Source organism: Canis lupus, chromosome 10 (assembly GCF_011100685.1).
Source record: "Canis lupus familiaris isolate Mischka breed German Shepherd chromosome 10, alternate assembly UU_Cfam_GSD_1.0, whole genome shotgun sequence".
NCBI lineage: Eukaryota > Metazoa > Chordata > Mammalia > Carnivora > Canidae > Canis > Canis lupus.
This window is the reverse complement of record NC_049231.1, coordinates 38,913,421-38,931,699: the sequence shown is the minus strand read 5'-3', so window position 1 is coordinate 38,931,699 and position 18,279 is coordinate 38,913,421. Positions and strand designations below refer to the sequence as shown.

At 44.5% G+C, this 18,279-nt stretch overlaps 1 long non-coding RNA gene across 3 annotated transcripts; it reads left to right on the top strand.

Moving 5' to 3' along the window:
- The first annotated feature begins 328 nt into the window (after nucleotides 1–328).
- LOC111097690 lies at nucleotides 329–17,160 on the top strand. Of its 3 annotated transcripts, none has more exons than XR_005365719.1 (4): nucleotides 329–877; nucleotides 1,346–1,406; nucleotides 13,507–13,739; nucleotides 16,849–17,160. It is a non-coding gene; the product is annotated as an uncharacterized LOC111097690 (long non-coding RNA). The 3 variants fall into 3 exon arrangements; XR_005365721.1 differs by lacking the exons at nucleotides 329–877; nucleotides 1,346–1,406 and adding exons at nucleotides 2,159–3,849; nucleotides 11,806–11,867; XR_005365720.1 differs by lacking the exons at nucleotides 329–877; nucleotides 1,346–1,406 and adding an exon at nucleotides 11,272–11,867.
- The last annotated feature ends 1,119 nt before the right edge of the window (nucleotides 17,161–18,279 follow it).

Here is an 18,279-nt window from a genome sequence, read left to right as displayed (position 1 = left end):
CAGTCTCCTAAACGCGTGTGAAAGGGCCTGCGTCGCGCCTCACAGACGCGTGCGTACGTACGTGGAGTGTGAACGGCTGCCCCTCCCCCCGCACGTGGGGGCCCCGCCCCGCCCCCCACTGGAGCCGGGGACCGGTTTGGTTTGCTGGACGCGGTTCTCACCTCCGCGAGGACGGCGACGGGGGACCACCTCCGAGGAGCCCGTGCGAGCGCGAGGGGCGCGGCCTGCTGCAGGTCACAGAGGCCCGCGGCGCGCCCTGGGTGAGGCCGGGCTCTCGCCCCCCCCCCCCCTTGCAGCCCCCCCCCCCCCCCCCGCACCCGAGCTGCTGGGCCCCTTCAGGGGTCGGGGTCCCCTCCCCCCGGGTTTCCACACACCCTGACGACACCCTGTCTGGAGACCCGGCTCTCCGCAGACACCTCACCCCAACTGCAAGCCCGGAGAAGGGGCGGCCTCTGTCCTCCGAGGCTCTGCCCGCCCGGGCCCTGGTGCAGACCCGGGCCTCCCGCCACACCTTCTGTCAGGCCTCGTGGGCCGCTTCCCTGGATTTCCGCCGTGGGACGCTAACAGACCCGGGCCAGCTGCTCCGGGCCCCCACTCGGTGCCAGGCCTGCAGCCCTGAGACGAGCCGCCCGCCGCCGCCGCCGCCGCCTTGTCCTGTATGCAGGCCGCCTGCCCCGCCAAGGCACGGGTGTCTTCAGTTTCTTCACGGTGGGAGCTAATGCACTCACCTTGGCGGAGCCCAGCTCTTCCCTTTCACGGGGAGAATCACCTCAGCCCACAAGAGTAGCTCGAAACGTACACATGACTCGGACCTAGTCAGGAGAATTAAGCCCGAAAAAAAGCTGTTCACGTGGAAGGAGTGTGGTGAAGCCCATTGGTAATAAACTAATAAAATGTTCCCTAAATATTCCATGAGAGGTGTCCACTGGGCATCACCAGGTGGTCTGTGGCCCCTCATGGGAAGCTACAGGACCCATGTAGCCAGTGGGAAGACTGCAGGGCGGGGTGCTCACGGCACCCTGATGCTCATCTCTCTGGGGTGGCGGCCCATTCGAGCCAAGGTGCGATTGTTGTAAACCATTTATGATAATCTAACAAAAGGGTATAGATAAACTAGTTTTGGTACTGAAGTGGGTTTTTTTGTTGTCGTTGCTCCTGCATTCAGCGTTTTATTAACCAGTCTATTTGAAAGCTCTTCATGTGTAGTGAATAGAATAGTTTTGAGGCTGGGATTTATCTGGCAATGAGGGAGGAAGAAAAGCATGGTTAGAAAAAAATCCCCTAAGATCCCTGTCACGTTTTTTCTTTTCTTTTTTTTCTTTTTCCCCTGTACTATTTTTTGCAGGAAGAATCTTGTTCATCCTTCACTCTGTTCTGGAGCTACAGAACTAAGGAGCATTTTCAAGGTAATTTGTACCCAAGGACAGAAAAAGAAAATTCTATTAGTCACTTGGACATCCAGATGGTCATTTTTTATCCTAGGCATTGTTGAATCTGTTTGTCCCTGCCCGTCCACATGAAGTCTTTAAGTGATTCCTGTAGGATCCTGGCCTGCACGTGGTAACTTCAGGTGTACAAAGAACATCTCACCCTCTTTTGCCTGGGATCTCATTGCCTCAGTGTGCAAGGACCAACATGGGGCATGCACACAGCACCCCGGGTCAGGCGGTTTTCACTTTGGGGCCAACCTTGCCTCCATGAGACCTCTGAAACACTTCTTCCTGCCCCCCTCTTTTTTTTCTTGACCCTTCTTTTCCAAGGGGACAGTCAAGTAGACAAGCCCCGTGTGCACCCTTGAGAATGGTTGCTACTGTTGACCAACTTTCACAGCATGACTTCAGGATGTTCCCTTAGTTAAAGGTCTGATCTCCAGAGGTGAGGATGGGGAGGGCAAACATTATGGGAAATGCAGAAGACAGCATCCTGTCCCACCGACACGGAGGTGGAGGAGCCCCAGAGGGTGGACATGTGAAGTCTTTCTCCTGCCCCAGTCCAGGCTTCAGTGTCCCCCATGCAAACATCCCTTGTGTGCACACGAGGGCTGTGCAGCTAGACAGCTGACCACAGGGAGGGCCAGCGCTTCCCAAACTGCACACAGCAGCATCCCTGGAGGGTTTGTGGAAGCCCACATGGCAGGAGGGCAGGCAGCCTGTTTCTCATGCCATGAGTCTGGGATGTGGCTCAAATATCTGTATTGCTAACCCATTACCAAGTGATGCCAACATTCTGATGCTGATGCTGTAGATGTAGGGACCTCACTGAGAGAACTGTTGACACAAGCCAGTGATGCCAGAAGTAGAGTGAGCCACATGCCAGGTTGTTGGACCTCTACGTAGAGTTGTTCTTTGACAGCCATTCACTGCAGCTTCTCTCCCACACATGCCAGGTTATCTATCTGAGTCTTCCTTTGTCGAGTACTGAAGGGTCTAAGGCTTACCCTACTTGCAGACTAACCTGTTAGACTACCACAGATTCCCAGGTGCTGGCAGAGGATGTGAGATACCTGGGTCAGAGACAAAGGACAGGTTATAGATTCCAGCCAGAGCAGCAGCCAGAGTATCAGCATTTCCACCAGTTCTCCCAGTGCCAGTTCCCACAGAGTGATGCCAAGAGGGCTGGAGGATGCTTGGCCCCATGATGGGCTGTGGCACAGGAGAGGCGCCCTGCACTTAGGGAACCTGAATCTTTTGTAATGGGCAGTAAGCCTACCTGACTTTTGCCTAGGAGGGAGATACTTCTTTATTCTACTGACACTAAAAAACACACTTGCTCCAAGGGTAGACACTGTTCTCATATATCAAGGCTGTTTGCCATACAAACATTCTGAAAACCAGGGTCTGGAACAAAGGCATCCTGTGCCTCTTCTCTCAAGATGTGCAGAAACCTAAAAGGCCAATGAAGAATCGTCTCCAAACACACTTGCACTCCTACCAACACTTCTTTTTGAAAATTGCCAAGAGCCAAAATTCCTTGAAGGCCACAATGGTAGGCAGAATAATGCCTACCCCACCCCAAGGCATTCACATTCTCCTCCCTAGAACCTATGAATATATTACCTGACATGGTGTAATAGTCTCTAGGGGCTCCCATAACAAAATATCATAAGCTGAAAACATTAGGCACTAATTTTATTGGACTTTTGGAGGCTAGAAGTCTAAAGTCAAGGTGTTGGCAGGGCCACAGTCCCTCTGAAGCTTGTAAGGGAGGACCCTCTCTTGCCTCTTCTAACTTGTGATGGCTCCTGGCATTCCTCGGCTTGTAGATACAGCACTTTGCTTCCATTTCCACAGTGTGCTCCCTGTATGTTGTGTCTTCTTATATGACACCAGTCATATTGGATGAGAAGCCCACTCTACTTTACTGTGACTTCATTTTAACTAACTACATCTTCAATGACCCTGTTTCCAAACAAAGTCACATTCTCAGGTACTGGAAGTTGGAACTTCAATGTACCATTTTTGATTGGGGGGCACACAATTCAATTCATAACACATAAAAAAATTCATAACACATGACACAGAGGACTTCACGTTGCCAATCAAATCGACTTTAAAATAAGCCGATTATCCTGGATTATTTGGGTGGACCCAAGGTAATCACAATATTCCTTAGAAGTGGAAGAGGCAAGTGAAACAGCCGATCAGAGTGATGAAATAGGAGAAGGACTCAACTCACCACTGCCGGCTTTGAAGACAGAGAGGGGATCAGCAACCAAGGAATGTGGGCAGCCTCTAGATGTGGGAAAACACCAGGTGTCAGATTCTCCCCTAGAGCCTCCAGAAAGATGCTCAGCCTTGCTGACAGCTTGATTTCTACCCAGTGAGGACTACCAACTTACAGAAATGTAAGGTAATAAATACGTGTTGTTTTGGTCCACCAAGTTTGTGGCCATTTGTTTTTTGAGGGTTTTTTGTTGTTTTTAAAGATTTTATTTATTTATTCATGAGAGACACAGAGAGGCAGAGACATAGGCAGAGGGAGAAGCAGGTTCCCTGCAGGGAAGCCCAATGTGGAACTCCGTCTATTCCAGGATCCTGGGATCACAACCTGAGCCGAAGGCAGACGCTCAACCACTGATCCACCCAGTTTTCCCAGCATTTGTTACAGCAGCCTAGGAAATGCTAGCAACATCGATCACAGCTGGGATACAAGTTCATTTCCCAAGCTATTTTCCACATTGTCCTGTATGGCACAAATTAAATATCTTTCATATATCATTGTTTGCCATTTATAATCCACAATTTATGTCTATAACTATTTCAGAATCTCAGAAAGAAGGAATTCTCTTTGCATCCCTCTTTTTACCTTATTTGCAGTCTTGCATTTCATGGCACCACTTTCAGGTGACTGGAATCACAGCACTGCTTTACATTAGGCTTTGCTTTGTTTTTCAATTAAAATCTTTTGTTGGTAGAAGATAGAAGGAGTGCTTGCTTGCTTAAGGTCTGTTTATCTAGCCTGATGACGCCATGTTTGTATAACAGGAGCTCAGGAAGTTAATCAATATTTGTGATGAAACAACACCCTCCTCCTCAGTGTGCACAATGGCTTGGAAGGTTTGAGTTGTTTATATTACAACTATGCTGGCCACTTATTCTCTATATTGTTTGTGCTTTGAGGGAAGAGACTAGGTCTTTGCATTCTCCAAAGCCTTATACATCTGAGACTTTTACTAAATAATGATGAATTATCGAAGCTGGGGATAGTTGTTTTCTGGAGATGTTTACTTGTGTCCTGGAAGCTTTGATTTCCTGTATCTTTTTATTGTTTTCTGTTCTCCTGGCATCCCTCCAGTCACCACCTCATCTTTCTGTAACTAAGCTTCCTGAAACAGAACAAAGTACTCCAGGTGTGGTCTCATTTTAGTCTCTGAACTGTGAGGTAATGCTTCTCTTCATAATGATACCTTGTTCTTACCTGGCACCTTACGAATAAATTTCACTGCTGGTGAAGAGAGTATGTGTGTGCGCCCACGCGCGTGCGCACGTGTACACACACACACACTCGCTCACTTCCAAAAGCTGGGCAAAAGTAGGTTATCGGCTCCTTCAGAAAACAGAGAACTGCCAGCTAGGTGCCTCCATATTTTTTCAAGGGATCCACTTAATAGCACAATGTGTTTCTGATGAAAGTTAATAATATTATCTTGAAATTTTAGAATACCTGTCCTCTTGAGTGTCAAAGAACCAGGAGAAACGTAAGTTTACCTTTATAACATCCCTCTGGGAACAGCACCTCTGCTTTTAAATGTGACCCATTATTTTGCTTGAGTGTAAGGTGGGAAGCTTTTGGGAAAAATCTACCCAGAGGGTGGGGCTTCTGAAAGAGTATCCAGAGTGATATCAGCGAAAGAGTATTCAGGAATGTGGCTGCCAGGGAGGGAGATTTAACTACAGTTTATTTGAAGGAGAATGTAATTTTTCTAGAAGAATCAAATAATTACTGAATAATATCAGATAATGAGAGTTTTCTGAACTCTTAGGATGTTTTGGTGTCAGTTGGAGCTCACCACTTACCACCATCCAGAAACATGCAGTTGAACAGCCTCAGGGTTAAGTGAAAGAGGAGGGTTTGGATTCGCACGGAAGTTTCCAAACAAAAATTGAGGTGTCTGAGTTTAGCCTGGCATGGGTTACACTAATCTCCTGTGGTTGGGGTGTTGTGAAAAAACTCCTGAAGTAAATTATGGTAAAAAACCTGAATTTATGTTGTCTTTCTTCTAGGTGTGGGGGCTGCCTTGCTATTGGCTAATGCCTCAAATATGCTCCAAATGTCCTGGTAGATCTAAAAACACCAGTTCTGGGGCTTCTTTGTCTCGTTAACATATGTATATAGCTTTTAACTCACCAAATTTTTTCAAAGAGATGTTTATTATGAAGGAATTTCCACCTGCTGGACACCAGTGCTGACCAAGTTCCTCTGCCACATGCTAGCGTAGCATTCAGCCTAAAAATCTTTCAGACCAGGCTAGATAAGCCCTTAGTCTTTGGATGTTCAAGTAACAAGCATGGTGGACAAATGAAAATATAATTTGCGGCCCCTTGTAAGCTTTATAGCCTGTTATGGTCATAAAGAATATCAAGACCATGAGGACTGGTTAAATGGGATGAATTGCACGAATGCCATGCTCAACCACATTGGAACACGATGCACAAGGAAAAACCAATCGTACTGATCTTGTCTTTATTTAAAATAGTGACATTTTGTTCATGCTGGATTTTTTTTGAATTAATTCTGATTTGTTAAAAGATTGCAGTAAACATTATTTATCTTGATGACTGAATTTTTTGGTGTCCCCTTTAATTTTGCTGCCAAGGCAAATGAGTCACCTTAGTCTTAGTGCTGAGCCAGAGGTTGGCTCCATCCCCTCCTGAAGCCCCACTGAGATGACTGTACTGGGTCTTTCAAAGTCATAAACCCACAAAGGCAAAGAGAATCAGAGAAGACCTTAGAAGGTTCGAATGGAATGGAAAAGTGGCACTTGGCTTAGTGGATTGGAGAAAATGATGCCCCCAGCTGGCAGTGTCAAACACTGAGAAACAACCTTATTTACATTATAAGATCCACTTTCTCCACACACAAACTCTTCAAAACTGGTGGAAGCAAGTGCTCCTGTGACTGGTAGTGAGGGAGGACTGGATAAAGTCTTCTTTAAGAAGTGGCTAGATTCAGCAGTGGCCTGGAGGTATTTTCTGAAGAGACTAAACTGAGGTTATCTAGTCTGGGAGCACCAAGTGCAATTGAAGGAAGGATATGGAGACAGGAGAGTAAGAGGTAGTTTACAAATAAATGTTCAAAACTCCAGACTCCTTCCCATCTTAGGATAGGAACTGGCCATATACCCTTCGGGTAGATTCAAAGCATCTTTTCTGGGAAACCTCACCAGGTGATGAGAAATACCTAAGACACTGACCCCAGGAGCTCCTAAGGACATGGGCCAGCCTGACCATCCTATAGGAAAGACTGTGGGCCATAAGCACCACAAGTCTTCCAGTAAACCCTTAGCAGCCCCCTCTTACACATTGGCTGACAAGGATCATCAGGCAAGATACACAGGGTCAAGTATATCCCAGCAATAATGAAAAGCAAAGCAACAGGAAAAGAGCATCTTGTAGAGGCAGAGACCACTCAAACAGAAGAAAAGAACAACTTCGAGGAGGTAAGAGAAGACACTACATCCATAAAACAAGAAGAGCATCTTGTATAAAAGGAATATGGAAGGTACAAAATAAATCTGAGAAAATAAAAATATGAAAACTGAAACTTAAAACCCAGTAAGAAAGTTGAAGGGTAATGTAGAAGAAATCTTCCAGAAAGTAGAGTAAAAAGATTTTAAAAAATTAAAGATAGGAAAAAATAAGAAAATTAGAGAATCAATCCTGGTAACAGGAAATCAATGAGTGAATCATAGGAACAAAAACAAGAAGCAGTGGGAAGGAAATTAGTTAGAAATAACAGAGGAACCCTTCCTAAAACCAAAGAAGGCTATTTTCTAGATGAAAAGGGCCCACCATATATCCTGTCCAAAGTATGAAAATGGTCTACACCAACGAAAGTACATCAGAATTTCAGAGTGTTGGGGACAAAGAGAAGACTCAAAGCACTTGCAGAGACAAACATGTGGCTCACAGGTAAAGAATCAAGAATCAGAATGACATTATATTTAAAAAGATAATAAAAGGAACTGCTTTGGAAAAAACAAAAAAAAATCAGAATGACATTAATTAGACTTCTTGGTATCAATCTCAGAAGCTAGAAGACAATGAAGCAATGCTTTCCAAATTCCAAGAAGAAATTATTTCTGTCCTAGAATCCTATCCCTTGCCAGAAAAATCCACTAAATGTGAGGGTAGAACAAAGACCTTTGAGGATATACAAAATTTCAAGAAATTCACTTCATGAAGAAATTACTGAGGAAGCTGCTACATATCCTCCAAAAAACCACAGAAGAGGAAGAATTGGAATATAGAAAACAAAGGACATGGCAGAGACATTTCTTTGGAAAAAATGATCTGATATCCTCACATGTTTGGATATATAGAAAGGAGATTTACACAAGGATACTGTTTGGGTGTATGGTGGTAATAAATATGCAGGGAGTTAAGTGCATGTGCGCATACACACAGTACAGTGAAAAGCTCTGGGGAAAACATAGTATTGTGCAAGAAAGAAAAAGTAACAGTATACTGTGACTCAGCTGTAAATAGCATTTGCAAGCATAATTATATAAACACCAAATACTGCTACAACCAAACTATGTTGTAACTGTATTGATATTGAGAGGATGAAAAGTCGAGAAACCTGCGTGGATAAAGTAGGGTACCATGGTTATGGGGTTTCTGAGAACAGGCTTGTCATCTTCCATAAAGGGAAGTTAACAGATAGGGCCTAAAATGGAAGGCTCCAGGAAGAGGAACGCGGGCATGTTATTTGTAGATAGGAAAGGAAGTACAAAGGGATGTGCTAAACTCGTGGCCAGTGGGTTGCCTCTGGGGGAGCGAAACATGCTAAGGAGGTTCTGCTGTTTTTCATAAAAAGCCTTGTGGAACAATTTGACTTTAAAATATGTGCATATATAATTTTGATAGGAAAAAACCCACAAATTAGAAAAGGAAGAACTTTGATCTTTAAGAGCAGTTCACAGAGTCATGATAAGGACTAGGAAAGGGGGCAGGTGATTCAGAGGTGCACAGTTTCACAGATGCAGTGGCAAAAGGTGGGTGGCCAATTTCATCCACACCTTCTTCTTCAGAGAAGTCAACAGTCTCTCTGGGAGAGAAGGGATCTCCAATTGCACTGCTGCTATATTGCCATAAAAACATGGCAAGTGTCTGAGTGTGTTTCCAGGGTAGGACGTATGGATGATAATTTGAATTAATGATTAAAGATTCCAGTGTAAGCCTGGGTAGCATGAGAATTAATTATAGATTTGATTAAAGAGATTCAGGTTCATTAAAAGTTAAGTGTTCTTATTCCTCAGAATTGTTGATCTCAGTAAAATGAAGTTTGCTCTTTTTGAGTGGGTCTTGCCCAAGGTCCCTGAGTGAAAGCTAAAACAGGTTAAGTACCCTCTTTCCCAGTTCCTCATGCCCCTGTCATAGGGGTCACATCTCATTTCCATGCACACACTGCTGGTAGAATGTCTTTAATTCTTACCATTTCCCCTCGGGCCTGCCGCACGCACTGGGTACTTGAATTTGTAATTAAGCTAGAGTTGATGCTGTCTATGCACAGTTCTATATTTTCTAAGATTGAAAAGGTTTTTCCTGCTCCCATTGGGATGACCTTTGTAATAAAACTCAAGATAAAGCTCTGAAAAATGGAAGTACAAAGGGGTGCTCACTTTTAGAAGAATTAAAATAGGAAATTATCGATGTCAGTAACAAGAGAAACAAGAGCTCTGGGACAAAGCCACGTTTTAGTATTGCACTGGTTATTTCCACTAGCCCCACCACTCCCTCATTTTCTGCTTTTCCCTGTCCTGTGTGTCCCAGGACTCTGACTTGTATTTGCACCTTCCCTTGGCTTCTTGGCCCTTTGACTTCTGGTTAGGGATGCAGGTTTGGCAGGGGAAGCCCCGTTGGGGGTGGGGTGCTGTAGCTTTCTCTGGGCTCCACTACATGGCACCTCCCTCTGTCCCTTCAGGTCCAAGAGTGGTGACAGTTCTCACAGATACTAGGCACCCTCTCTTGATGGTTCCGTGAAAGCCATCCACACTCTGAATAGTTGGTTAGTTAAATTCATTTCAATTAGACTTTCTGATGATGCCGTCTGTTTTCTGCCGAGACCTTGCCTGAGAAGAGTGTGGTTTTCGGCTATGTCATCTATTTGTCTCCCAGTCTCCCTCAGTAACTAATGAGTTCCTAAGGGCGATGGCTCGCTCTCATTCATCTTTGCTTTCCCAAGGTCTAGTACATGCCCTGGTGTGTTGTAGGCATTCAATATATGCTTGATGGATGAAACAATGTACCCATTAATGAATTCCTCTACGTGGGTTTTTTTTTTTTAATCGAAATTTAAACAGTATTGGTTTTTCCAGTCCATGAGCATGGAATATCTTTCCATTTGTTTGTGCTGTCTCCAATTTCTTTCGTCAATGTCATATAGTTTTCAGAGTACAGGTTGTTTACTTCCTTGGTTGTTTTTATTCTTAGGCATGTTATTATTTTGGGTGCAATTGTAAATGGTATTGTTTTTTAAAATTCTCTTTATTCTGCTTTATTATTAGTGTGTAGAAATGCAACCAATTTTTGTATATTAATTTTGTATCCTACAACTTCACCAAATTCATTTATCAGTTCCAGTACTTTTTCTGGTGGAGTCTTTAGAGTTTTCTGTACATTGTATCATGTCATCTGCAAGTAATGCAAGTTTTAATTCTTCCTTAATGTGATGTTTTATTTCAGAGAAAAAGTCAAGGTTATTTAACATATCTAGACCAGGAGATAAGAGTGGAGGTTGTACATTTGGAATAGAAACATGCACTATTGTCGATGGTTTACAGTCATTAATTGTTTAGGTCAAGCCTCCCTACCTTACCTTATATAAATCTTAAGATTATAGGCCTATAAAACAGACTGTTTCATTTGAAGATATTGGATAAAGGTATAAAACAGAAGCTCATATACAAAAAACATGGAATGTTTTTGGACACTAAGTCTGCGATTTTAGATGCATTCAGACATGAACAGAATATTCCATTTCTAGGGATGAAAAAAATAAAGTTCATTATTATCTCACATAACAAAAATTCTAGAGGTTTCAGGTCCTTCTCTGGCTCCTCATAAGGCTAACTGTTGGCCACCCCTCCCTCTTTCAAAGCCATAAAATGGTGGCCTCTTCCCAGGCACTAGCTTCCCACAAGTCCAATAAAAGCAGACAAGGAAATTCTTTCCACTTGTTTGTTTCCTTAGTGAGGCCTTTAGCAGGTTCCCACTACTGTCCATTGGCCTTGGTTGGCTCTCAGACCCATGAGCTAGCTGCAAGAGAGGCTAGGAATGACTATCTGGTGTTTTCAACATCTGCAGTGGAAGGCAGTGTCTACTAGCAAGAAAGAAGGAGCAGAGGAGAGAACTGTTGGATGAACCACCAAGAGTATAACTCATAACTGGGGATCCCTGGGTGGCTCAGTGGTTTAGCACCTGCCTTTGGCCCAAGGCGCAATCCTGGAGTCCTGGGATCGAGTCCCACGTCAGGCTCCCGGCATGGAGCCTGGTTCTCCCTCCTCCTGTGTCTCTGCCTCTCTCTCTCTCTCTATGTCTATCATAAATAAATAAATAAATAAATAAATAAATAAATCAATCAATCTTTAAAAAAAAAAGAGTATAACTCATAGCATAACTCAGAGAAACAGAAGAGCCGAGATGACAAAACTGCCAAGGGTTCCAAATACACTTAATTGAGAAGATTATTTTATCTATAAACTATTTCTGTTCTTTGTATAGGTTGCCTTATTTACTTGAGGGGGCAGAAATAGTGATGATGTCAGTCTGTCTCTTCTGTGACATGAACCTGATACCGACAGTTAATATTTATAAGGGCATTATGCAATCTGCACACAAAATCTGTCACAAACCCTGAGCGCGCACACACCTCTTTGTACTGAATTCTCTTTATTCCCAGTTATACTTTCCTGGTTTATTAAATGTACTTGCATTTTATAATAATGATATCTGACAGACCAAAAAATTGTTTCTCAGAAATTCTGCTGTAGGTCCCAATAATTGCTTAAACAATAAAAGTTGTCTTGCGTTAAAGCTTACAGTAAAATATTATAAAGGATAAGGTGCTATTATTCTTTTTCAGTTAAAGAAGAAATATAAACGTCATTCATTGTTTGAAAGAGGACAGAGAAAACATTTATCAAGGTCCCTCTATATGTTGTATGTCTTGCATGTAACCTCATGGACCCTCACAACAACTGTGTGTATGTGTGTTGTGAGTGTGTGACATATGGGATATGTATGTGTATCATTTGGGATATTTACGTAGGGGGTATATGTGTGTTTGTGTGAGTGGTGTGTGTGGTGTGTGTGGTATATGGTTAGTATGTGTGGTGTTTATTATATGTGTGTGGTATGAAGTTTGTGTGTGTGGTGTGTGGTATTTCGTGCCTGTGGTGTGTATGTGCAGGTGATGTGTGTGGTATGTATAGATGGTGTGTGTGTGTGGAACATATGTACAGATATTATATGCATGTGATGTTTATGTGCAAGTGGTGTGTGTGTGTGTGTGTGGCATGTATGTGTAGGTGGTGTGTTGGGGGAGACATGTACATGCAGGTGATGTGTCTGTGTGTGCATATTGCTATCTGCTTTGTACAGTGAGGGCGCTGATGCTCAGGATAGTGTGCATTGTTCATTAGTGGTAAAGCCCAGGTTCAAGCCAGGTTTATCCATGATTTCTTACAACCCCATCCTGCCCACTCCCCATGTGGTATGGCTGGTTCAATGGCTGTGTGACATTCTGTCAGAGATTTGGAGTCCCTAATAAGACTGAGGCCCAGAATCAAGGGTAGGTGGATCAATTTGCTAAGGCTGCTATAACAAAGCACCACAACCTGAATGGCTTAAAACAACAGAAATTTGTTCTTTCTCAGTTCTGGAGGCCAGAGGTTCAAAATCAAGATATCAGCTCAGTCAGTTCTTTCTGGAGGCTCTGAAAATAGGATCTGTTCCAGACCTTTTCCTGGCTTCTCGTAGTGGCCAGCAATTCTCAGAATCCCTTGGTTTGAAGACATGTCACTCTGGTCTCTGCCTCAGGATTCACATGACCTTGTCCCCTCTGAGCAGCCTCCCCTCCCCTGAGGACACTAGTCATTGGATTTAGGGTCTACTCTAATCTCTTATGACCCATCCTAATGACAATAATTATATCTGCAAAGAACTATTTCCAAATAAGGCTACATCCTGAGGTTCTAGGGGGAGGGGCATGGGTTTTTTTGGAGGAGGTTACCGTTCGACTCAGTATGATGAGCTTTGAGTAACTGAGAAATTGAAAGAATTTGACTTCTACCTGGCATATGAGCAGTCAGGAAACATCTAGAAAAGGCAGAGTGACATCTGGTCTTCCAATTCTTTCAACAAATGCCTACTGAGCACCTACTAGGTTTTCTAAGCATAGGAATCCAACAGTGAACAACACAGAGAGGGTCCCTGGCCTCCTCGGCTTCCTTATCTGTTCTGTGCTTTGTTGCCCTACCTTCCAGTGCTAATGGGTCAGGTGACCTGTGTGAGCAGGTGTAAGCTAGGGCAAGATTTCCCCCACAGGATCCTCTTCTCCTTCGTGCTGGTCCAGGATAGAGACCAACCATCATCATCACACCTGGCCACAACCCACCTAGCATTTCATATAACACTCTTAATGCACATTACCCTGTTTAATTCTCTCGAAACCACTTGGACATGGTTCTTATTTTTGCTTTACCCACAAAAACAGTCAGTAACTAATGAAGCTGGGACTGGAATATGGTCCCCCCATTCTTACACCTTTGTTTCTTTTCCCCAGTGTCTTTGCAGCCAGACAGATAACACAAAGGTATGAAATGACCATCAGGCCATGCAGCACAGTGAGGACCATGATGAGCAGGAGCCTGAAGATAATAAATACAGATTCTCACCCAAATTTTAGAAACTGTTCTGTGGATGTATGCCGAGATTACAAACACACACGCCCTTTGACTCGGTGATGCCACTCCCAGGAAGTGTGTGAAACAGCCCAATGACCATCAATCCTGACTGGTAAGATAAATGTTGCTCTATCTGTACAAAGGATAAATACGCAGCTATTAAAAATGACATAGTTTTTACTGTACTATCTTCAAGATATATAGCAAAGTGCAGAAAGCATTTGTGCAGAAGTGTACATATTTGCCTGCACGTTTATGGAATATCTCTAATGTGCAAGAAACTGGTCACCAATTACCAGCAGGGAGAGATTCTTTTCATAAATATCCTTTGACATGTTTTGGCTTTTGAACCACTGAATACATTTCCTGTTTTTAAATAATGAAATAAAATACTGTGTAGGTCAAATGAAAGGGGGGCAGTCTGTTTTGTGACCCTTTCCCTGGGCCCAAGGCCATGTCATCACCACCGTTCAGGGTGCACCGTCCCTCCACCTTATCCCCACCCAGCATGTAATCGGGCTCATTAAACTTACAGTGTGTTGACCCAAATCATTTAATTCTTTTAGCTCTGCAGGTCAATACTTAGGCTGTTTGGCCTCAACATTGCTTAACTGTCTGCTCAGAGATGCTGCTCCCTCTGGGCTCTCTTCAAATGGCAGGCATCTGTACTCTCCCAGCCACCCCAGGTCACACTTCAGTTTCTTCTCGGCCAACCCCTTCCCTCACCTTAGCCCTATCTCTGCCCCTGGTCCCCACACCCCAGCACATCCAAACACATTCCTCCTCTGCTCTCTGGAAGTCTCTGAAACTCCCTCCCTTCTCCTGACCCTCCCTATCTGAGACATTGGTCTTCTTATCGCTAGCTGATGCTCCGGAGGGACATCCTTCCATCAGGATTATCTAAAGACACAAATCTCATTCTGTCATTTCCCTGTCTAAAAGATCCTTTGGCCCCCAACAAGAGTTCAGCTTCTTTAGCATGGCCCCTGAGCCCTTCTCAGGAGCTGGCCCTGGCCTACCTTCCCCTCCCACCCATGCCTCTGTCCAACCTCTCTGCCTCCACCCTCACTAGTCTTCCTCACCAGTCTTCCTCACCTTTGGTAGCCATCAGGCTGGAGCAGATTGAGCTTCCATGGGGCTGGAAACTTAGACCATCAGGGCAGGGGAGGGGTTCTCCAAGAAGATGAATATAAAACTACTAGTGCAGATATCCTACACAAAATCAATGTGTGTTACAACAATAAACAGTCATAATGAATTACACATTTTTAAAAGCCTTAGAATGTCCAGAACCTAAGATCGTCTTTTTGTGAATTAACTCTGTGGCATACCTTTCATAGTCTGAGAGCCTTGTTAACTGGCACTGATCCATTGTTCTATAAAGGGAACAGAAGAGAGAGCCATCCTTCCTCTAGTGTGGTGAATTGGAAATTCCTTTCATTGTCGACAATTAAGTTTTGTTTTCACAACTCATTATTAGTCTTGTCATGCTAAGAAGCAATCTCTATGTTAAGACACATCAGACATGTGACCATACACACAGACATTCTTGCTACCTATAGCACTGCTACAGGCTTGGGCTTGATAGACACAGGAATTCTGGACCATTCCAGTTGGGGTAATTTGCTTCAAAAAGAAAAAGGACCACATGGTGTGTTTGTAATGGCACAGGCTGTGTGCCTCCCAGGTGTCTGTGACACCGCCCTTCCTGTGGGCTGGCTATGGACTGAGAAGGAGGGCAGACTCCCAAGAAGTGTCAGGAGATGCCGCTAGGAGTCTGAAGGCAAATGAAGGCCAGGTGGTCCGGGGCTAGGAGGAAGCCAGCCTCACTTGTCCCCAAAGTGAGACAACAGACCACTGGTAAGCAGCTAGCAGGGCCACAGGGCCCTGGAAGAGGATGCCTTAAAAGGGAAAGTAGCATGGCCCCAGGCAAGTTCCTTCCGTGGAGCTTCATTCTAATCTGTAACAAAGTAACAAGGTGGGGCACCTGGGTGGCTCAGCCTTCAGCTCAGGTCATGATCCCAGGGTCCTGGGATCAGCCCTGAATCAGGCTCTCTGCAGGGAGCCTGCTTCTCCCTCTGCCTGTGTCTCTGCCTCTCTTTCTGTGTCTCTCATGAATAAATAAATAAAATCTTTAAAAACAAAACAAAACAGGGATCCCTGGGTGGCGCAGCGGTTTGGCGCCTGCCTTTGGCCCAGGGCGCAATCCTGGAGACCCGGGATTGAATCCCACATTGGGCTCCCGGTGCATGGAGCCTGCTTCTCTCTCTGCCTATGTCTCTGCCTCTCTCTCTCTCTCTGTGTGACTATCATAAATAAATAAAAATTTAAAAATAAATAAATAAATAAATAAATAAATAAAAATAAAAAACAAACAAACAAAACAAAAAAAAAAAAAAAACAAAAGGGCAAGAACACTTGCCTGCCAGTGACATAGGGAATACACAGACTGGCCTTTATTCAGACCCTATCCCTCTCCTTCCCCCTCCCCCTCAGCTGGGGAAATCCAATGGGGCTGTCCTCACAACAGTAATGGGTACAATCATTGTAGATCCAGTCTCTCCAAGCCCACCACCCATCTGGCCTGATCAGGACTCTGGCAAAGAACACTTCAACCTTCCTGGGGCTCAGATATAAGCCCCAAAGAGAGAAGCCCCTCTATTCCCCCTGGTTGGGAACCTTGGGGCCTGCCTCCCACTGTGGTGGTATAGGCCTCACACAGTTCCATGAGTCTGCTACACAGATGTACAGAATCGAGACTCTTCTTTAATCCTTCTACCACAGGACTCTAGATGCCAAAAGCACATATTTGTTGTTAAAAGTAACAACAATCTTAGGAGACTAGTCCAACTCATTTGTGTTGCAGGTAAAAACAACAACAACAACAACAACAACAACAAAACCCCAACTAATCAGTACCTGCAATCCAATATTGGTTCTCCTAAGTCTTGTTTCTACAGGCCCTTGTGTTTTTTTAGGGATAATTATGATTTGCCACACAAATCAATGAGTTTAAAGTTTCCCAGATAATATGCATTTAGTAGGAACCTTCTAGAGAAATGTCTGAGCAAAATAGACAGCTGGAGCACATCAGCCTCTCAGGCAGGTTATTAAGGGACCCAGTCATGACTGTGTGGGTGCCACCCCCAGCTGCTGTAGCTTGGGACCCTGTCAAGAAGGGGATCCAGAAGAGAATTCACCTGAGTACCTACTTTTGGCAGATCCCAGAGAGGAACTGGAGCTCAGAATGTGAAGAAAGGTCATCGATATTGAGAAAGACCATAAGAGGAGAGAAATCGCTGCGAGGGAACCAGCACAAGATTCTACCAAGATTAGGCCAAAGACATCTTCAGATACCCCTGGTATCTGGCCTTCAGGCCTTTGGGCTGGGCCTCCTCATGGGACTCACACAGCTGTGAGGCAGAAATACCTGCCTGGGGCACCTGGGAGGCTCAGTCAGTTAAGCCTCTGCCTACCTCTGGGGTTTCTGATCTCCAGGTCCTGGGACGGAGCCTTGAGGATAGAGCCCTGCCTCAAGCTCCCTGCTCAGTGGGAGTTCACTTATCCCTCCCTCCCCCCAGCTCATGCTCTCCCTCAAACAAATAAATAAATAAAATATTTTTTATTTTTTTATTTATTTATGATAGTCACATAGAGAGAGAGAGAGAGAGAGGCAGAGACACAGGCAGAGGGAGAAGCAGGCTCCAGGCAGGGCGGCTCCTCCAGAGTTACTAAGGGACAGAACACAGGTTGGGTTGGTCTAGAGACCTTGGATCTCCTTCTCACTCTGCAACCAGCACTGGCATCTTGTATCCTCAGCCTCCTGGACCTTAGCTTCCTTCTCGATAAAATCATGGTGTGATGGCCTTTCAGGCTTTCCAGCTCCAAAACTGTAGGATATTCTAATGAAATAATGTATATGAAAGCTATAAAATAATTATGTGTTGGTAAGGCAGTATTACATTATTATTATTACCTCTGGCAATAAAGATTTTGTAGAGGAAGTGGAACGTGAACTTGGCCTTGAAGGAATAGTAGGGTTTGGATTGTGTACCAAAGTGTGTAAAGGACAATGACAGGTCAGCCTGAGAAAAAGAGGGAGAAAGAAGTGACCAAGCAAAGATCTCTTTAGGGGGACAAGCTGATGAATGATAGGTGGCTGTGATGTGAAGGTGGGGCTAATCAGTGACATCCTCCTGAGATGGTGGGGCTCAGGCAGCAGCATCACCTTCTAGAAATGCTCCAGGGGCCCTGGCCAAGGCCACCAAGGTCACACTTCCCAGTGGCTAAGTGCTGTGAAGCATAACACCAACCCCCTTCCAAAAAGAAGTCTGAGAAGAGATTGTGACTTCCTGGTTGACTGTCCTTGAAAGCTTTAACCTCACAGGGAGCTTTCTTCTAAATGTGCTAGAGGCTCCCCTTTCCTGGAGCATCAGAAACCACTTCTTTGATCACTGAGCAGCCATGGCACAAACGCCTACTTTTATGAAAGTCCATTTTTAAGTGCTTGGCATACCGCCCTGAGAAATCCCCACACTTCACTGGCACTGAAGAAGTCATGAACTGTGTTGCTAACATTGACTTTGAAGTTGTCACTCCAAGGAGAAGCTGTCATCGACGTGGGAAGCACTCACATTTAATTATCACTCACA